We start from the raw sequence: 22,354 nt of genomic DNA, 5'->3' as shown, positions 1-22,354 counted from the left end.
GTACTCATTGGAAAATAATGCTTGAGTAGTTGTGTACTTAAATTGGGACTAGTGTTTCTGAAGATACTTGACAGATGTGGTTGGTTATGGTGCTGTTCCCAGAGTGATGACCTTAGAAATGGAAATTAAAGCTTAAATATAAGGCATGCAACTGCTTGGCTAGTAAAGCACAGTAAAATGATACTCTCTGAGACAATTCAAGAAGCCATGAAGGTCACTCTGCTAGGGTCTTGACACTGGTAAGTACTGAAATTTGGGGGGGGGGGCAACAAAAACCCACAAAACCCCAAAAAAACCCCACTAATTCAGTTTACTGTGAGTTTTCCCCATTGCGAAATTGTGTCTTATGCCACTCTTCTGTCACCTGCCAGAAATACAATGTAAAAACAGAGAAAAGTGCTATTTTTTTTTTTTTTTTGAATGAGGAGCTGTTTAGAGAAAAACAATGTTACTTCAGATTGTCTGGAAAATCCCAAATACCCCTCGGTAGCTCTAAGATATGATTCTTGAACATGGCTCCGTTTCCATGTAGAAGATGTCCTGATCTTGTAGCAGGCTTAGGAGGGGTGTGAGAAACCCCTGCACTGAGAACCCACAAAGTATTGAACAAGTCTAATAACTTACATTTATTCTAATAGATGTTGAATTGTGCTAATGCTATGCTAAGCAAAACCTTCCTGTGACTTCAATATATTACATACCTGGTCATTAGCTAACTGTAGACAATGCAGCCAATAACTATCTAAATCAGACCACAGGCAGATCATCTAAATGTATTTTATTGCTAGGGCACTGATAACTGGATGGTGTTCACAAAGAAATACCTTAGGGCAGGAGTATCTTGGCTACACAAGGAAATTACTGGAGGCTATCAGGGTTGCAAAGTCTTGCTAAATATCAATGGGATGTGAGTTAGTGGTACAAATACTTGCAAAACATGTTTATCCAAGTTTTCTTTAAGTTACACTATTTTCCAGTAGACCTTTTGGGCCTAGCCCTTCCACAACTATGCAAGTCATAATTTTTTCCAGTCTGTAGTTCTTCATTTTTGAATCCTGATGTCTGCGATCACCTGGCCGAGCAGCTCAAACTGCTCTTCTGTTAGATTCTATTCCTTATTTTTCTGTCAACATGTGATTATGTTTGTTACCTTACTTCAAACTTTTTTCTCCAGTCATTGACTTTTTCTTGACTTTCTATCTGAATCATGCAGTTCTACTTTGCTATTTCATCTTTCCCAGTCACCCTTCCAGCTGCAGTCTGGAGAAAGAATTGACACAGTGTATATTAAACTTCCCACCCTTCTTGCTGTCCCATTGCCCTGCCCCTGAACCTTCTGAGGATAACAATAGGAAAAAATTGCTTACAAATATAATCCTTTACTTCCATAGAGTGCTTAAAAAAGGAGGAGAAGACCCGTCAAGAATTAGAAAAAGCTAAAAGAAAACTTGATGGTGAAACAACAGACCTACAGGACCAAATAGCTGAGCTGCAAGCCCAGATTGAAGAACTGAAGATCCAGCTGGCCAAGAAAGAGGAAGAACTGCAGGCTGCTCTTGCTAGGTCGGATCATGATGGAGCTTTATGACTACAGAAGTGTGGTAGAAACCTACTTTCCCAGACAGAATTTCAGCTGACTGCAAACTGATGAGTTAAAACTGGGAGTGTTCAAGCAGAAGCCAGTTCATGTTTGTACTACAGCATCTCTAGACACCTGTGTGTTTTGCGTAGACAGGGCAAAAAAAGGAACTCAATCTTTCATCACCATCCTTGCTCTATAAAGCTCCAAAACCAATGTTTCATCAGGGCTTAATAGCACTTTGGCTCTGGAAGCTTTTTAGTCTCCCAGAGTTCAGCCTCAGGAGGGGGAAAAAACATGTAATCGTCGAGAGTGTTCTTAGTTCGTCCAAATACTGGATAATGTCTGTCCAACTCAATCAAAGATCTGTGTGGTAGTCTCGCAGCCACATGTTATAAACTAAACACCACCTGAGTTTTCTGAGTAATGATCTATAACTTTGCAGGAAGAGACAGTCCTACAGACAAGGGTGCATTTTTGGGAGTGTTGAGGTCTACAAAACTGGAATACCTGAATGCAAACTGGAAAGCTTGATCATTCCAGTAGTGCATCTGTAGTACCTGGGGCACTGTGCTCATTAGGATCTTGAGAATAAGAGTGCAGTAGTGGCTTTGTCTATGAAATTTTAGGAGGTGGATTTTGTTCAAGTGGGAAAGATGAGTTATTTTTTGAGTACATAACTTATACTAGACTTATGAGAAGAGATCTGAAGCTATGAAATATCATTAACTGTTGTGGTTCTGTTTAACAGAGGTGATGAAGAAGCAGTTCAGAAAAACAACGCACTGAAAGTGATAAGAGAGTTGCAGGCTCAAATTGCAGAACCGCAGGAGGATCTTGAATCTGAGAAGGCATCTGGCAACAAGGCGGAAAAGCAGAAAAGAGATTTAAGTGAAGAGCTGGAGGCTTTAAAAACTGAAGTAGAAGATACCTTGGATACCACTGCAGCACAGCAAGAGCTGAGGTAAGATCATGTGTCTGTATAAGCAGGCACCATTAAAATTCACCTTGAATTTACAAAAGACTAAAATGTTGATTTTTGATAACTATTGATGCTTCCTCTAGGACAAAGCGAGAGCAGGAGGTGGCTGAACTGAAGAAAGCAATTGAAGAGGAAACCAAAAACCATGAAGCACAGATCCAGGAAATCAGGCAGAGCCATGCTACTGCCCTGGAAGAGCTCTCTGAACAACTGGAACAGGCCAAAAGGGTGAGCAGAAAATTAATTACAGAAATACATTTTTCAGCTTCAGGACTTTTAGAAGTAACATCAGTGGCGTGGTCACTTCCAGTGATATCTGCAGATCTAAATTGTCCTCTGTACATACTTAACTACTGCAGTTGAATCAAATATATCCTGCTGGTTTGAACATATAGCAACTTTTCAGATAGATGCCAAGACTATCTAAAAGTGTTTGTTAGACCTGGAAACAGTGCACCTAGAGATAAGCTGATGTAGTACTTTTGTGGGAATTCTCGAGCAGCCTATGTGCTTATTTGGTGAAAAGCAGTTCTCTGCCTAAGCGAACTGCGGAATGGTTCCAAATAAGGTAATTGTCATGTCGACACTCACAAATAACAAACTGTGAGTACGGGTAGCGTAAAAGTTCTTCCAGCCACTCTTCACTTTATGCTTGTACCGTGACCTCCAGTGCTAGATATCTGTGGAGTATCTTGCTGATTTGCAGAGTTCTATTGTGTCTCTGGTAACCCCTGCCAGAGCAGAGGAAGCGGCACACCTGGACAACGTGGTTCCTACTAGTGCAGCTTCAGTGTCTTTGTTCAGAAGTAGAATTAATCCAACACTGCCAAAAAAAAAAAAAAAAAAAGTATCTCTAGCTTGTAAAAAAAAAAAAAACAACACTTCAGTGACTAAAACACCTCTGAGGCAGGAAGGACCTGATTATAGAACTGATGAGATGGATTAATTGTTTCTTATATTCAGATGCTGGCAGAAGAAAAGAACATTTCTGCCAGATATGCAGAGGAAAGAGATCGTGCTGAAGCAGAGGCAAGGGAGAAGGAAACCAAAGCACTGTCTCTGGCTCGGGCTTTGGAAGAAGCCCTGGAAGCTAAGGAAGAGTTTGAAAGACAGAACAAACTGTTGCGGGCAGATATGGAAGACTTAATGAGCTCGAAAGATGATGTGGGCAAAAATGTAAGTAACTTTCCAGACCCTATTTTGTTATGAACTGCACAGGGAACAACACAGGAAAATTCCCTGGTTGGAGAAGTGTTTTTGACACAAATATGGAACGTTTTGAGGCTGATTTGTAACCCAGAATTCTGGAGGAATTAATGCTCAGAACAAGAGGGTGGTCTCTATTAAGATGAGGCCTGTTCAAAAGATGTGAAGACTTGGAGAGCAGCAGTTGCTGGCCCAATGCCTAATGGCACTTGTGCTGGATTTAAGAGCTTGTCTTACTACTACTACTTTTTCTCTGTGAATATTGCACAGCTCATCTCTCCATTCATCTGCACGGATGTTTGTTTGGTTCTCTAATCTGTATCTTAGAGATGCTGCTCTCCCTGTTCTGACTGTCCAGTTTGGAGCATCACAAAGTGTAGTGTACTGAGTTCATATAATGTCTACTTTTGCTGTTAACTGCTGATTTTGAGAGGGTCTGATTAATGTTTGTGGCTTAGGTCCATGAAATGGAGAAATCAAAAAGAACTTTAGAGCTACAGGTTGAAGAGATGACGACTCAGCTTGAGGAACTGGAAGATGAACTGCAGGCCACAGAAGATGCTGAACTTCGTTTGGAGGTGAACATGCAAGCTATGAAAGCCCAGTTTGAGAGAGATCTGCAAGCCAGAGATGAACAGAATGAAGAGAAAAAGAGGATGCTGGTTAAACAAGTATGTATCTTACTGTGCTTCACAGTGGGAAGGGCGTGATGTTCTTTTGACAAAGCTCTATGGCTTTGAGAACTTGCTACCAGGAAAATAAAACTCTGTGCTTAAAGATCCCATCCTATAAAAGTCCCAAGCATGGATCTTTACCCACAATACAATAGGTCTTGTGGTGGATTAGCCACTATTCATGTTAGTCTGCCAGTGATGGTCCTCCAATTCAACTGTACCTTGCCTCAAAAGCACTCAACATGCAAGTAGATTTGGCTGTTGCTGCATGGGTGTCCTTCAAGCCCGTCCTGTTTGGTGTACAGCAACAAATCCATGGATGCCGACATAGACTGAAAGACTGTAATTAAGTGAACAGTTTCTTAAATGAAAAACGTAGCAAAGATTCCAGATTTGCCAGACTTGAGTCTCTTCAGATCTGCCTTATGATACTAGAATTCTAAAGAAATGCCTTTAAAATTTCATGCTTGTAGGAGAAGATAGATCTAAATTAACATTTCTAAAGCTTTAAGGAAAAAGCACCTAATATTTCAAGATTTATCACAAGAAAACAAAAACTTACTGAGAATTACCTGTATAGAGATCTCCTAGAAATAAATAAAAGCATTGACCTGGAAGGCTTTTGAAGTTCCCTGCAACGCTGAATTGCTATTGTCTTGCACTGGACAAGAGCTCCTGACCTGGCATGAGGAGGGAGGCTTGATTCAAAAGAAACATATTCCTTCATGTTGGTAACCTGTGGCACTTCTGGCTCACTTTTATTGTTGTATGAGTTCATCTTAGTTCTTGTTAGCTGCTTTCTTAGATACTTTGCTTCTCTGTTTTCTTTTGAAAAAAAGAAAAGTTGTTGGTGTATACATTCTAGTAGCACATCTGTTTCAAAGAGAATTATTTCTTTTTTTTTTTCTTGAGAATGTGTGGTGATTCTATGTCGTATTTTCCTCTTAGTGGTTCAATCAGAATTAGCAACATCTGCCCCCAAGTCATACCTAAATGTAGACAGATGTACTGGGCCAGAAGCTGATCATGAAGCAGCTGAACAGATGAAATGGAAATGCTTCAGATGCTGAGCTCTTTTCTTTATTTTCCTTTTGTCAGTTCAGAGATCTCTGCTTCCAGTTTGTGGATTTTTTTGCCGTCTGCAGTGTCTTCCCATGTAGCTTGAGTTCTGTAGGCTCTTCGAATCGAGTAATGCTAATTCTGATCTGCAAAGGCCTTTTGGATTCATCAGCCGTTTTGTTAGGATTTTGTGTTTGCTCTGTTCCTGGAGCTTGAGCCTGTTAAATCCCTTGATTTCACAGGTGCGAGAGCTGGAGGCAGAACTGGAAGATGAGTGCAAACAGAGGGCTCTTGTTGTGGCAGCCAAGAAGAAAATGGAGATGGATATGAAAGACCTGGAAGGTCAGACAGAAGCTGCAAACAAGGCTCGAGATGAAGCAAGCAAACAGCTACTTAAGCTCCAGGTAGGCACAGCAAATCAGCTGAGCTACTTTCCCTCCTGCTGACAGTCTGTCAAGGGTGCTGCTTTTCGTTACATGCATTTGTAGTGTGAAGGCAAGAAGGAGTATCAGACTCAGCTATGCTGGCACACGTCACAGTATCTGGCCTGAACTTATCAGACGCTCAAAACTCCTCTCATCCTTTTGTTGATAAGGAGTTAAGATTGTCCCCCACGTACTTCTATTCAATAGTCATCATTTTCAACGCTTTGCGTAAGGATTTACTGAGGATTGCTTTTGAGGCTGAATCTTTAAAATTTATGGTTGTTTGTATCTTTGAATTTACTGATTTCAGCTCAGCTCTTGCTGATTGCTACTTCCTCTAGTTGAGGAAGCCAAAAATGCTGCAGAGAAATAGGAGGAGTAAATTTTAGTTGCTTTGAAAAAGCTCCAAGATGCCTATTCTTTTTAGATTGGCAAGAAGAATCCAGTACTTGTGTCAAGGATTTATTTCCCATTCCCAGAGAAATACTCCGTCTTTAGTAGAGGTCAGTTTTCCCAAGGCTTTCAGTGCCATGGCCCAAAGCTGCAGGAGTATGAGGCCGTGGCAAGACCATGTAAAGCATAGAGCAAACTGCATTGCCTTTCTGCCCTGTCCACTCTATTCCTTGGCAATCCTACTTCAACTGAACTGAATGAGGGCAATTCTGGAACTTGGTCCAGGCGCTGGATGAGAAGGGAATGGAGATTAAAGCAAGAAATGCTGGTACCTAGCAGTAGCGGCTTCTCTATTCCCAGAGGCTGAGTCAGTTACAGAGTTCATACCTGATCTCTGTACACTTTCATGCAAGCACCTGAAATAAGTGGTCTCATGACTAGTGGTATTGCGAAGATGCAGGTACAACTTAAATGCAGTTTCTCCAGCCTTATTCTTTTAGCATCTGAAGTCAAACTTGTGTGAATTAAGATATCAGTCTGTGTTAAGTGTCTTACGGGAAGGATAAGTATGTGCTTCTACGTTATATGTGCAAAATGGTGAATTGTGGTACTTCTACACTGAGAAGTTTCTTACCTTGAGTACTTGTAATAGGTTTTATCAGTCAATTTAAGTAAATAGGTTTGTTTTTTTCCAAGACAATTGCAAGAGCATTACCTATCTACTACAAAGGTATCTCTACTACCTCTACTAGAGGTTTTTTCCTACAAGAAATCTACTAATAAATGAAGTGAAGTCTTCTAATGGGATATTTCTGATGAGGAGTGAGTGATGGAAAGATGAGAAAATGAAGGGTTTAGACTGAAAGAGGGTAGATTTAAATTGGATATAAGAAAGAAATTCTTCACTCTGAGGGTGATGAGGCACTGGCCCAGGTTGCCCAGAGAAGCTGTGGCTGCCCCCTCCCTGGCAGTGTTCAAGGCCAGGTTGGATGGGGCTTTGAGCAGCCTGGAAGGTGTCTCTGCCCGTGGCAGAGGGATAGAACTCTGATCTTTAAAGGTCCTGTCCAACCCAAACCATTCTATAATTCTATGAAAATAAGAACTGAAAATAAATATATTTAAGTGGAATGAAGCCACTTTAGGAGGAAGGTCTTGCCTCCTAAGGGCAAAAAAGCTTCAGAGCTACTAATAAATCTTGTGGTTGTCCTGCTGTATCATGGCTTATTCTTTCCTCTGCTCTCCAATTGCAGGCTGAAATGAAAGACTACCAGCGGGAGCTAGAAGAAGCCCTTGCATCCAGAGATGAGATCTTTGCACAGTCCAAAGAAAGTGAAAAGAAGCTCAAAGGTCTTGAAGCAGAAATACTCCAGCTCCAAGAGGTGAGATTGAAATCCAAGAAATCTGTTTTTCTTTCTAGAGAAAAGGGGAAGGCCAGAGTGTGTTTGTTTTTTTTAAAAAAAAAAAAAAATAAAAAGCCATCCAGTGAGTTGAACAGAAAAGTGGGAGCCTGGAGATGTTTCTCTTCCTCACTGCCCCAGGTCATTAGTGAGCTTCTTATAGCTTTGTAGGAATCCTTCTAGTAGTCTGGACTTCCTTTCCCTGCCTGGGTAGCAGGGAAGCCTTACTACTGCTTAAACAGATTTCAAGCCTCACTAAAATTTGCAAGGTGGTTTGAGAGTCTCTGGAAGCTGTGGTGCACAGTTGTCAGTACTAAAACTGGTCACTGGAAGTATATAAAAACCTAACAATCTCTCCAGTACCTCAGTGGACCATGTAAGTCTGTGGAGGTTTATCTCTCTGCTGTCTGAGGTCCTCATCCCTTTCTTTTACGGGCATCTGTTCCCTCATTGTTGGCAATTCATGTAAGAGCTCCAAGTCGTGCTACATATCGCTGTCACTTATCTCCGATTATCTCCGTTGTCTGCCACAAGGTTAAACGTTTGAGGTTTGAAGGCAACAGAATTGCCTTGTGTGAGAGACGGCCTCTTTTTGCCCTGTTAGCTGCAAAGGTTGAAGCAATCACTCAGCTTACACTGCACTTAATGTTTGAGACTTTTACCTACAACTTACTAGAGCTTCTCCATGTCATTCTTTCACAGACTTCAAACTAGTCAGTCTTGCACTTGCAGTGCATTAGATTGTGTCCTTCTTGGTGAATGTCTGGGTGTTTCTACCACTCAATACAATTTCACAATACAAGATTCAGCGCTGTTATAGTTTTGTGCTATATTTTCTATACTTTGCTTTCAGTCATGCTACGTACTCTGTAGGAACCTAAAAAATTTGCTTAATTTAGTGCCCACGTTATACTTAATGAACTAGAGCATGTGACAGAACGGTTTTCTCCTCCTGCTTAGGGCTTGAATGTTACTGGCCTTTTCAGGGGACGGGGAGAAGTAAATTCATAGTAGTCATGTGGCAGTTACGGGAAGTTTAATCAGGTAGTCTACTTTCCTGTCATCTTGCTGATTTCTATGATTTTGAATGGCATCTTGTTTGTGTTGATTGATAAATCTTTTGGGAGCAGCTTGGCCTTTGTTAGGAGTAACTTGTTGCTTCTAATTTCAGTGAGCTAAATGCCATCTTGGAGTCTTGTTAGATCAAGTAATAAGCTCTTTCTATACAAAAAAGAAATTCTATTGGAACAAAAACTTCAGACTATTATTGTAATCCCTCAGGATAGACTAAGAAAGGGTGTGAAGACTGAACGATGGAAATAATAGGAAAAGTATTTCATCTTTATTAGTAGCTTGCTTTCCTCACCTCATTCCAGAGTAGCTGTAGCTGTTTTCTTACTAGCCTTTGGATCAAGACTGAGAGACTAGAGAGCTTCTGAATGCCAGTTAAACTTAGAGCATTAACCACTTCAGTGACTAAAACACCTCTGAGGCAGGAAGGACCTGATTATAGAACTGATGAGATGGATTAATTGTTTCTTATATTCAGATGCTGGCAGAAGAAAAGAACATTTCTGCCAGATATGCAGAGGAAAGAGATCGTGCTGAAGCAGAGGCAAGGGAGAAGGAAACCAAAGCACTGTCTCTGGCTCGGGCTTTGGAAGAAGCCCTGGAAGCTAAGGAAGAGTTTGAAAGACAGAACAAACAGTTGCGGGCAGATATGGAAGACTTAATGAGCTCGAAAGATGATGTGGGCAAAAATGTAAGTAACTTTCCAGACCCTATTTTGTTATGAACTGCACAGGGAACAACACAGGAAAATTCCCTGGTTGGAGAAGTGTTTTTGACACAAATATGGAACGTTTTGAGGCTGATTTGTAACCCAAAATTCTGGAGGAATTAATGCTCAGAACACGAGGGTGGTCTCTATTAAGATGAGGCCTGTTCAAAAGATGTGAAGACTTGGAGAGCAGCAGTTGCTGGCCCAATGCCTAATGGCACTTGTGCTGGATTTAAGAGCTTGTCTTACTACTACTACTTTTTCTCTGTGAATATTGCACAGCTCATCTCTCCATTCATCTGCACGGATGTTTGTTTGGTTCTCTAATCTGTATCTTAGAGATGCTGCTCTCCCTGTTCTGACTGTCCAGTTTGGAGCATCACAAAGTGTAGTGTACTGAGTTCATATAATGTCTACTTTTGCTGTTAACTGCTGATTTTGAGAGGGTCTGATTAATGTTTGTGGCTTAGGTCCATGAACTGGAGAAATCAAAAAGAACTTTAGAGCAACAGGTTGAAGAGATGAGGACTCAGCCTGAGGAACTGGAAGATGAACTGCAGGCCACAGAAGATGCTGAACTTTGTTTGGAGGTGAACATGCAAGCTATGAAAGCCCAGTTTGAGAGAGATCTGCAAGCCAGAGATGAACAGAATGAAGAGAAAAAGAGGATGCTGGTTAAACAAGTGTGTATCTTACTGTGCTTCACAGTGGGAAGGGCGTGATGATCTTTTGACAAAGCTCTATGGCTTTGAGAACTTGCTACCAGGAAAATAAAACTCTGTGCTTAAAGATCCCATCCTATAGAAGTCCCAAGCACGGATCTTTACCAACAATACAATAGGTCTTGTGGTGGATTAGCTACTGTTAATGTTAGTCTGCCAGTGATGGTCCTCCAATTCAACTGTACCTTGCCTCAAAAGCACTCAACATGCAAGTAGATTGGGCTGTTGCTGCATGGGTGTCCTTCAAGCCCGTCCTGTTTGGTGTACAGCAACGAATCCATGGATGCCGACATAGACTGAAAGACTGTAATTAAGTGAACAGTTTCTTAAATGAAAAACGTAGCAAAGATTCCAGATTTGCCAGACTTGAGTCTCTTCAGATCTGCCTTATGATACTAGAATTCTAAAGAAATGCCTTTAAAATTTCATGCTTGTAGGAGAAGATAGATCTAAATTAACATTTCTAAAGCTTTAAGGAAAAAGCACCTAATATTTCAAGATTTATCACAAGAAAACAAAAACTTACTGAGAATCACCTGTATAGAGATCTCCTAGAAATAAATAAAAGCATTGACCTGGAAGGCTTTTGAAGTTCCCTGCAATGCTGAATTGCTATTGTCTTGCACGGGACAAGAGCTCCTGACCTGGCATGAGGAGGGAGGCTTGATTCAAAAGAAACATATTCCTTCATGTTGGCAACCTGTGGCACTTCTGGCTCACTTTTATTGTTGTATGAGTTCATCTTAGTTCTTGTTAGCTGCTTTCTTAGATACTTTGCTTCTCTGTTTTCTTTTGAAAAAAAGAAAAGTTGTTGGTGTATACATTCTAGTAGCACATCTGTTTCAAAGAGAATTATTTCTTTTTTTTTTTCTTGAGAATGTGTGGTGATTCTATGTCGTATTTTCCTCTTAGTGGTTCGATCAGAATTAGCAACATCTGCCCCCAAGTCATACCTAAATGTAGACAGATGTACTGGGCCAGAAGCTGATCATGAAGTAGCTGAACAGATGAAATGGAAATGCTTCAGATGCTGAGCTCTTTTCTTTATTTTCCTTTTGTCAGTTCAGAGATCTCTGCTTCCAGTTTGTGGATTTTTTTGCCGTCTGCAGTGTCTTCCCATGTAGCTTGAGTTCTGTAGGCTCTTCGAATCGAGTAATGCTAATTCTGATCTGCAAAGGCCTTTTGGATTCATCAGCCATTTTGTTAGGATTTTGTGTTTGCTCTGTTCCTGGAGCTTGAGCCTGTTAAATCCCTTGATTTCACAGGTGCGAGAGCTGGAGGCAGAACTGGAAGATGAGTGCAAACAGAGGGCTCTTGCTGTGGCAGCCAAGAAGGAAATGGAGATGGATATGAAAGACCTGGAAGGTCAGATAGAAGCTGCAAACAAGGCTCGAGATGAAGCAATCAAACAGCTCCGTAAGCTCCAGGTAGGCACAGCAAATCAGCTGAGCTGCTTTCCCTCCTGCTGACAGTCTGTCAAGGGTGCTGCTTTTCGTTACATGCATTTGTAGTGTGAAGGCAAGAAGGAGTATCAGACTCAGCTATGCTGGCACACGTCACAGTATCTGGCCTGAACTTATCAGACGCTCAAAACTCCTCTCATCCTTTTGTTGCTAAGGAGTTAAGATTGTCCCCCACGTACTTCTATTCAATAGTCATCATTTTCAACGCTTTGCGTAAGGATTTACTGAGGATTGCTTTTGAGGCTGAATCTTTAAAATTTATGGTTGTTTGTATCTTTGAATTTACTGATTTCAGCTCAGCTCTTGCTGATTGCTACTTCCTCTAGTTGAGGAAGCCAAAAATGCTGCAGAGAAATAGGAGGAGTAAATTTTAGTTGCTTTGAAAAAGCTCCAAGATGCCTATTCTTTTTAGATTGGCAAGAAGAATCCAGTACTTGTGTCAAGGATTTATTTCCCATTCCCAGAGAAATACTCCGTCTTTAGTAGAGGTCAGTTTTCCCAAGGCTTTCAGTGCCATGGCCCAAAGCTGCAGGAGTATGAGGCCGTGGCAAGACCATGTAAAGCATAGAGCAAACTGCATTGCCTTTCTGCCCTGTCCACTCTATTCCTTGGCAATCCTACTTCAACTGAATGAGGGCAATTCTGGAACTTGGTCCAGGCGCTGGATGAGAAGGGAATGGAGATTAAAGCAAGAAATGCTGGTACCTAGCAGTAGCGGCTTCTCTATTCCCAGAGGCTGAGTCAGTTACAGAGTTCATACCTGATCTCTGTACACTTTCATGCAAGCACCTGAAATAAGTGATCTCATGATTAGTGGTATTGCGAAGATGCAGGTACAACTTAAATGCAGTTTCTCCAGCCTTATTCTTTTAGCATCTGAGGTCAAACTTGTGTGAATTAAGATATCAGTCTGTGTTAAGTGTCTTACGGGAAGGATAAGTATGTGCTTCTACGTTATATGTGCAAAATGGTGAATTGTGGTACTTCTACACTGAGAAGTTTCTTACCTTGAGTACTTGTAATAGGTTTTATCAGTCAATTTAAGTAAATAGGTTTGTTTTTTTCCAAGACAATTGCAAGAGCATTACCTATCTACTACAAAGGTATCTCTACTACCTCTACTAGAGGTTTTTTCCTACAAGAAATCTACTAATAAATGAAGTGAAGTCTTCTAATGGGATATTTCTGATGAGGAGTGAGTGATGGAAAGATGAGAAAATGAAGGGTTTAGACTGAAAGAGGGTAGATTTAAATTGGATATAAGAAAGAAATTCTTCACTCTGAGGGTGATGAGGCACTGGCCCAGGTTGCCCAGAGAAGCTGTGGCTGCCCCCTCCCTGGCAGTGTTCAAGGCCAGGTTGGATGGGGCTTTGAGCAGCCTGGAAGGTGTCTCTGCCCGTGGCAGAGGGATAGAACTCTGATCTTTAAAGGTCCTGTCCAACCCAAACCATTCTATAATTCTATGAAAATAAGAACTGAAAATAAATATATTTAAGTGGAATGAAGCCACTTTAGGAGGAAGGTCTTGCCTCCTAAGGGCAAAAAAGCTTCAGAGCTACTAATAAATCTTGTGGTTGTCCTGCTGTATCATGGCTTATTCTTTCCTCTGCTCTCCAATTGCAGGCTGAAATGAAAGACTACCAGCGGGAGCTAGAAGAAGCCCTTGCATCCAGAGATGAGATCTTTGCACAGTCCAAAGAAAGTGAAAAGAAGCTCAAAGGTCTTGAAGCAGAAATACTCCAGCTCCAAGAGGTGAGATTGAAATCCAAGAAATCTGTTTTTCTTTCTAGAGAAAAGGGGAAGGCCAGAGTGTGTTTGTTTTTTTTAAAAAAAAAAAAAAAATAAAAAGCCATCCAGTGAGTTGAACAGAAAAGTGGGAGCCTGGAGATGTTTCTCTTCCTCACTGCCCCAGGTCATTAGTGAGCTTCTTATAGCTTTGTAGGAATCCTTCTAGTAGTCTGGACTTCCTTTCCCTGCCTGGGTAGCAGGGAAGCCTTACTACTGCTTAAACAGATTTCAAGCCTCACTAAAATTTGCAAGGTGGTTTGAGAGTCTCTGGAAGCTGTGGTGCACAGTTGTCAGTACTAAAACTGGTCACTGGAAGTATATAAAAACCTAACAATCTCTCCAGTACCTCAGTGGACCATGTAAGTCTGTGGAGGTTTATCTCTCTGCTATCTGAGGTCCTCATCCCTTTCTTTTACGGGCATCTGTTCCCTCATTGTTGGCAATTCATGTAAGAGCTCCAAGTCGTGCTACATATCGCTGTCACTTATCTCCGATTATCTCCGTTGTCTGCCACAAGGTTAAACGTTTGAGGTTTGAAGGCAACAGAATTGCCTTGTGTGAGAGACGGCCTCTTTTTGCCCTGTTAGCTGCAAAGGTTGAAGCAATCACTCAGCTTACACTGCACTTAATGTTTGAGACTTTTACCTACAACTTACTAGAGCTTCTCCATGTCATTCTTTCACAGACTTCAAACTTGTCAGTCTTGCACTTGCAGTGCATTAGATTGTGTCCTTCTTGGTGAATGTCTGGGTGTTTCTACCACTCAATACAATTTCACAATACAAGATTCAGCGCTGTTATAGTTTTGTGCTAAAAATTCATTTTCTATACTTTGCTTTCAGTCATGCTACGTACTCTGTAGGAACCTAAAAAATTTGCTTAATTTAGTGCCCACGTTATACTTAATGAACTAGAGCATGTGACAGAACGGTTTTCTCCTCCTGCTTAGGGCTTGAATGTTACTGGCCTTTTCAGGGGACGGGGAGAAGTAAATTCATAGTAGTCATGTGGCAGTTACGGGAAGTTTAATCAGGTAGTCTACTTTCCTGTCATCTTGCTGATTTCTATGATTTTGAATGGCATCTTGTTTGTGTTGATTGATAAATCTTTTGGGAGCAGCTTGGCCTTTGTTAGGAGTAACTTGTTGCTTCTAATTTCAGTGAGCTAAATGCCATCTTGGAGTCTTGTTAGATCAAGTAATAAGCTCTTTCTATACAAAAAAGAAATTCTATTGGAACAAAAACTTCAGACTATTATTGTAATCCCTCAGGATAGACTAAGAAAGGGTGTGAAGACTGAACGATGGAAATAATAGGAAAAGTATTTCATCTTTATTAGTAGCTTGCTTTCCTCACCTCATTCCAGAGTAGCTGTAGCTGTTTTCTTACTAGCCTTTGGATCAAGACTGAGAGACTAGAGAGCTTCTGAATGCCAGTTAAACTTAGAGCATTAACCACTTCAGTGACTAAAACACCTCTGAGGCAGGAAGGACCTGATTATAGAACTGATGAGATGGATTAATTGTTTCTTATATTCAGATGCTGGCAGAAGAAAAGAACATTTCTGCCAGATATGCAGAGGAAAGAGATCGTGCTGAAGCAGAGGCAAGGGAGAAGGAAACCAAAGCACTGTCTCTGGCTCGGGCTTTGGAAGAAGCCCTGGAAGCTAAGGAAGAGTTTGAAAGACAGAACAAACAGTTGCGGGCAGATATGGAAGACTTAATGAGCTCGAAAGATGATGTGGGCAAAAATGTAAGTAACTTTCCAGACCCTATTTTGTTATGAACTGCACAGGGAACAACACAGGAAAATTCCCTGGTTGGAGAAGTGTTTTTGACACAAATATGGAACGTTTTGAGGCTGATTTGTAACCCAAAATTCTGGAGGAATTAATGCTCAGAACACGAGGGTGGTCTCTATTAAGATGAGGCCTGTTCAAAAGATGTGAAGACTTGGAGAGCAGCAGTTGCTGGCCCAATGCCTAATGGCACTTGTGCTGGATTTAAGAGCTTGTCTTACTACTACTACTTTTTCTCTGTGAATATTGCACAGCTCATCTCTCCATTCATCTGCACGGATGTTTGTTTGGTTCTCTAATCTGTATCTTAGAGATGCTGCTCTCCCTGTTCTGACTGTCCAGTTTGGAGCATCACAAAGTGTAGTGTACTGAGTTCATATAATGTCTACTTTTGCTGTTAACTGCTGATTTTGAGAGGGTCTGATTAATGTTTGTGGCTTAGGTCCATGAACTGGAGAAATCAAAAAGAACTTCAGAGCAACAGGTTGAAGAGATGAGGACTCAGCCTGAGGAACTGGAAGATGAACTGCAGGCCACAGAAGATGCTGAACTTTGTTTGGAGGTGAACATGCAAGCTATGAAAGCCCAGTTTGAGAGAGATCTGCAAGCCAGAGATGAACAGAATGAAGAGAAAAAGAGGATGCTGGTTAAACAAGTGTGTATCTTACTGTGCTTCATAGTGGGAAGGGCGTGATGATCTTTTGACAAAGCTCTATGGCTTTGAGAACTTGCTACCAGGAAAATAAAACTCTGTGCTTAAAGATCCCATCCTATAGAAGTCCCAAGCACGGATCTTTACCAACAATACAATAGGTCTTGTGGTGGATTAGCTACTGTTAATGTTAGTCTGCCAGTGATGGTCCTCCAATTCAACTGTACCTTGCCTCAAAAGCACTCAACATGCAAGTAGATTGGGCTGTTGCTGCATGGGTGTCCTTCAAGCCCGTCCTGTTTGGTGTACAGCAACGAATCCATGGATGCCGACATAGACTGAAAGACTGTAATTAAGTGAACAGTTTCTTAAATGAAAAACGTAGCAAAGATTCCAGATTTGCCAGACTTGAGTCTCTTCAGATCTGCCTTATGATACTAGAATTCTAAAGAAATGCCTTTAAAATTTCATGCTTGTAGGAGAAGATAGATCTAAATTAACATTTCTAAAGCTTTAAGGAAAAAGCACCTAATATTTCAAGATTTATCACAAGAAAACAAAAACTTACTGAGAATCACCTGTATAGAGATCTCCTAGAAATAAATAAAAGCATTGACCTGGAAGGCTTTTGAAGTTCCCTGCAATGCTGAATTGCTATTGTCTTGCACGGGACAAGAGCTCCTGACCTGGCATGAGGAGGGAGGCTTGATTCAAAAGAAACATATTCCTTCATGTTGGCAACCTGTGGCACTTCTGGCTCACTTTTATTGTTGTATGAGTTCATCTTAGTTCTTGTTAGCTGCTTTCTTAGATACTTTGCTTCTCTGTTTTCTTTTGAAAAAAAGAAAAGTTGTTGGTGTATACATTCTAGTAGCACATCTGTTTCAAAGAGAATTATTTCTTTTTTTTTTTCTTGAGAATGTGTGGTGATTCTATGTCGTATTTTCCTCTTAGTGGTTCGATCAGAATTAGCAACATCTGCCCCCAAGTCATACCTAAATGTAGACAGATGTACTGGGCCAGAAGCTGATCATGAAGTAGCTGAACAGATGAAATGGAAATGCTTCAGATGCTGAGCTCTTTTCTTTATTTTCCTTTTGTCAGTTCAGAGATCTCTGCTTCCAGTTTGTGGATTTTTTTGCCGTCTGCAGTGTCTTCCCATGTAGCTTGAGTTCTGTAGGCTCTTCGAATCGAGTAATGCTAATTCTGATCTGCAAAGGCCTTTTGGATTCATCAGCCATTTTGTTAGGATTTTGTGTTTGCTCTGTTCCTGGAGCTTGAGCCTGTTAAATCCCTTGATTTCACAGGTGCGAGAGCTGGAGGCAGAACTGGAAGATGAGTGCAAACAGAGGGCTCTTGCTGTGGCAGCCAAGAAGGAAATGGAGATGGATATGAAAGACCTGGAAGGTCAGATAGAAGCTGCAAACAAGGCTCGAGATGAAGCAATCAAACAGCTCCGTAAGCTCCAGGTAGGCACAGCAAATCAGCTGAGCTGCTTTCCCTCCTGCTGACAGTCTGTCAAGGGTGCTGCTTTTCGTTACATGCATTTGTAGTGTGAAGGCAAGAAGGAGTATCAGACTCAGCTATGCTGGCACACGTCACAGTATCTGGCCTGAACTTATCAGACGCTCAAAACTCCTCTCATCCTTTTGTTGCTAAGGAGTTAAGATTGTCCCCCACATACTTCTATTCTATAGTCATCATTTTCAACGCTTTGCGTAAGGATTTACTGAGGATTGCTTTTGAGGCTGAATCTTTAAAATTTATGGTTGTTTGTATCTTTGAATTTACTGATTTCAGCTCAGCTCTTGCTGATTGCTACTTCCTCTAGTTGAGGAAGCCAAAAATGCTGCAGAGAAATAGGAGGAGTAAATTTTAGTTGCTTTGAAAAAGCTCCAAGATGCCTATTCTTTTTAGATTGGCAAGAAGAATCCAGTACTTGTGTCAAGGATTTATTTCCCATTCCCAGAGAAATACTCCGTCTTTAGTAGAGGTCAGTTTTCCCAAGGCTTTCAGTGCCATGGCCCAAAGCTGCAGGAGTATGAGGCCGTGGCAAGACCATGTAAAGCATAGAGCAAACTGCATTGCCTTTCTGCCCTGTCCACTCTATTCCTTGGCAATCCTACTTCAACTGAATGAGGGCAATTTTGGAACTTGGTCCAGGCGCTGGATGAGAAGGGAATGGAGATTAAAGCAAGAAATGCTGGTACCTAGCAGTAGCGGCTTCTCTATTCCCAGAGGCTGAGTCAGTTACAGAGTTCATACCTGATCTCTGTACACTTTCATGCAAGCACCTGAAATAAGTGATCTCATGATTAGTGGTATTGCGAAGATGCAGGTACAACTTAAATGCAGTTTCTCCAGCCTTATTCTTTTAGCATCTGAAGTCAAACTTGTGTGAATTAAGATATCAGTCTGTGTTAAGTGTCTTACGGGAAGGATAAGTATGTGCTTCTACGTTATATGTGCAAAATGGTGAATTGTGGTACTTCTACACTGAGAAGTTTCTTACCTTGAGTACTTGTAATAGGTTTTATCAGTCAATTTAAGTAAATAGGTTTGTTTTTTTCCAAGACAATTGCAAGAGCATTACCTATCTACTACAAAGGTATCTCTACTACCTCTACTAGAGGTTTTTTCCTACAAGAAATCTACTAATAAATGAAGTGAAGTCTTCTAATGGGATATTTCTGATGAGGAGTGAGTGATGGAAAGATGAGAAAATGAAGGGTTTAGACTGAAAGAGGGTAGATTTAAATTGGATATAAGAAAGAAATTCTTCACTCTGAGGGTGATGAGGCACTGGCCCAGGTTGCCCAGAGAAGCTGTGGCTGCCCCCTCCCTGGCAGTGTTCAAGGCCAGGTTGGATGGGGCTTTGAGCAGCCTGGAAGGTGTCTCTGCCCGTGGCAGAGGGATAGAACTCTGATCTTTAAAGGTCCTGTCCAACCCAAACCATTCTATAATTCTATGAAAATAAGAACTGAAAATAAATATATTTAAGTGGAATGAAGCCACTTTAGGAGGAAGGTCTTGCCTCCTAAGGGCAAAAAAGCTTCAGAGCTACTAATAAATCTTGTGGTTGTCCTGCTGTATCATGGCTTATTCTTTCCTCTGCTCTCCAATTGCAGGCTGAAATGAAAGACTACCAGCGGGAGCTAGAAGAAGCCCTTGCATCCAGAGATGAGATCTTTGCACAGTCCAAAGAAAGTGAAAAGAAGCTCAAAGGTCTTGAAGCAGAAATACTCCAGCTCCAAGAGGTGAGATTGAAATCCAAGAAATCTGTTTTTCTTTCTAGAGAAAAGGGGAAGGCCAGAGTGTGTTTGTTTTTTTTAAAAAAAAAAAAAAAATAAAAAGCCATCCAGTGAGTTGAACAGAAAAGTGGGAGCCTGGAGATGTTTCTCTTCCTCACTGCCCCAGGTCATTAGTGAGCTTCTTATAGCTTTGTAGGAATCCTTCTAGTAGTCTGGACTTCCTTTCCCTGCCTGGGTAGCAGGGAAGCCTTACTACTGCTTAAACAGATTTCAAGCCTCACTAAAATTTGCAAGGTGGTTTGAGAGTCTCTGGAAGCTGTGGTGCACAGTTGTCAGTACTAAAACTGGTCACTGGAAGTATATAAAAACCTAACAATCTCTCCAGTACCTCAGTGGACCATGTAAGTCTGTGGAGGTTTATCTCTCTGCTGTCTGAGGTCCTCATCCCTTTCTTTTACGGGCATTTGTTCCCTCATTGTTGGCAATTCATGTAAGAGCTCCAAGTCGTGCTACATATCGCTGTCACTTATCTCCGATTATCTCCGTTGTCTGCCACAAGGTTAAACGTTTGAGGTTTGAAGGCAACAGAATTGCCTTGTGTGAGAGACGGCCTCTTTTTGCCCTGTTAGCTGCAAAGGTTGAAGCAATCACTCAGCTTACACTGCACTTAATGTTTGAGACTTTTACCTACAACTTACTAGAGCTTCTCCATGTCATTCTTTCACAGACTTCAAACTAGTCAGTCTTGCACTTGCAGTGCATTAGATTGTGTCCTTCTTGGTGAATGTCTGGGTGTTTCTACCACTCAATACAATTTCACAATACAAGATTCAGCGCTGTTATATTTTTGTGCTAAAAATTCATTTTCTATACTTTGCTTTCAGTCATGCTACGTACTCTGTAGGAACCTAAAAAATTTGCTTAATTTAGTGCCCACGTTATACTTAATGAACTAGAGCATGTGACAGAACGGTTTTCTCCTCCTGCTTAGGGCTTGAATGTTACTGGCCTTTTCAGGGGACGGGGAGAAGTAAATTCATAGTAGTCATGTGGCAGTTACGGGAAGTTTAATCAGGTAGTCTACTTTCCTGTCATCTTGCTGATTTCTATGATTTTGAATGGCATCTTGTTTGTGTTGATTGATAAATCTTTTGGGAGCAGCTTGGCCTTTGTTAGGAGTAACTTGTTGCTTCTAATTTCAGTGAGCTAAATGCCATCTTGGAGTCTTGTTAGATCAAGTAATAAGCTCTTTCTATACAAAAAAGAAATTCTATTGGAACAAAAACTTCAGACTATTATTGTAATCCCTCAGGATAGACTAAGAAAGGGTGTGAAGACTGAACGATGGAAATAATAGGAAAAGTATTTCATCTTTATTAGTAGCTTGCTTTCCTCACCTCATTCCAGAGTAGCTGTAGCTGTTTTCTTACTAGCCTTTGGATCAAGACTGAGAGACTAGAGAGCTTCTGAATGCCAGTTAAACTTAGAGCATTAACCACTTCAGTGACTAAAACACCTCTGAGGCAGGAAGGACCTGATTATAGAACTGATGAGATGGATTAATTGTTTCTTATATTCAGATGCTGGCAGAAGAAAAGAACATTTCTGCCAGATATGCAGAGGAAAGAGATCGTGCTGAAGCAGAGGCAAGGGAGAAGGAAACCAAAGCACTGTCTCTGGCTCGGGCTTTGGAAGAAGCCCTGGAAGCTAAGGAAGAGTTTGAAAGACAGAACAAACAGTTGCGGGCAGATATGGAAGACTTAATGAGCTCGAAAGATGATGTGGGCAAAAATGTAAGTAACTTTCCAGACCCTATTTTGTTATGAACTGCACAGGGAACAACACAGGAAAATTCCCTGGTTGGAGAAGTGTTTTTGACACAAATATGGAACGTTTTGAGGCTGATTTGTAACCCAAAATTCTGGAGGAATTAATGCTCAGAACACGAGGGTGGTCTCTATTAAGATGAGGCCTGTTCAAAAGATGTGAAGACTTGGAGAGCAGCAGTTGCTGGCCCAATGCCTAATGGCACTTGTGCTGGATTTAAGAGCTTGTCTTACTACTACTACTTTTTCTCTGTGAATATTGCACAGCTCATCTCTCCATTCATCTGCACGGATGTTTGTTTGGTTCTCTAATCTGTATCTTAGAGATGCTGCTCTCCCTGTTCTGACTGTCCAGTTTGGAGCATCACAAAGTGTAGTGTACTGAGTTCATATAATGTCTACTTTTGCTGTTAACTGCTGATTTTGAGAGGGTCTGATTAATGTTTGTGGCTTAGGTCCATGAACTGGAGAAATCAAAAAGAACTTTAGAGCAACAGGTTGAAGAGATGAGGACTCAGCCTGAGGAACTGGAAGATGAACTGCAGGCCACAGAAGATGCTGAACTTTGTTTGGAGGTGAACATGCAAGCTATGAAAGCCCAGTTTGAGAGAGATCTGCAAGCCAGAGATGAACAGAATGAAGAGAAAAAGAGGATGCTGGTTAAACAAGTGTGTATCTTACTGTGCTTCACAGTGGGAAGGGCGTGATGATCTTTTGACAAAGCTCTATGGCTTTGAGAACTTGCTACCAGGAAAATAAAACTCTGTGCTTAAAGATCCCATCCTATAGAAGTCCCAAGCACGGATCTTTACCAACAATACAATAGGTCTTGTGGTGGATTAGCTACTGTTAATGTTAGTCTGCCAGTGATGGTCCTCCAATTCAACTGTACCTTGCCTCAAAAGCACTCAACATGCAAGTAGATTGGGCTGTTGCTGCATGGGTGTCCTTCAAGCCCGTCCTGTTTGGTGTACAGCAACGAATCCATGGATGCCGACATAGACTGAAAGACTGTAATTAAGTGAACAGTTTCTTAAATGAAAAACGTAGCAAAGATTCCAGATTTGCCAGACTTGAGTCTCTTCAGATCTGCTTTATGATACTAGAATTCTAAAGAAATGCCTTTAAAATTTCATGCTTGTAGGAGAAGATAGATCTAAATTAACATTTCTAAAGCTTTAAGGAAAAAGCACCTAATATTTCAAGATTTATCACAAGAAAACAAAAACTTACTGAGAATCACCTGTATAGAGATCTCCTAGAAATAAATAAAAGCATTGACCTGGAAGGCTTTTGAAGTTCCCTGCAATGCTGAATTGCTATTGTCTTGCACGGGACAAGAGCTCCTGACCTGGCATGA

Source organism: Opisthocomus hoazin, unplaced genomic scaffold, assembly GCF_030867145.1.
Source record: "Opisthocomus hoazin isolate bOpiHoa1 unplaced genomic scaffold, bOpiHoa1.hap1 HAP1_SCAFFOLD_15, whole genome shotgun sequence".
Lineage (NCBI taxonomy): Eukaryota > Metazoa > Chordata > Aves > Opisthocomiformes > Opisthocomidae > Opisthocomus > Opisthocomus hoazin.
Note: the sequence above shows the minus strand (reverse complement) of the source record.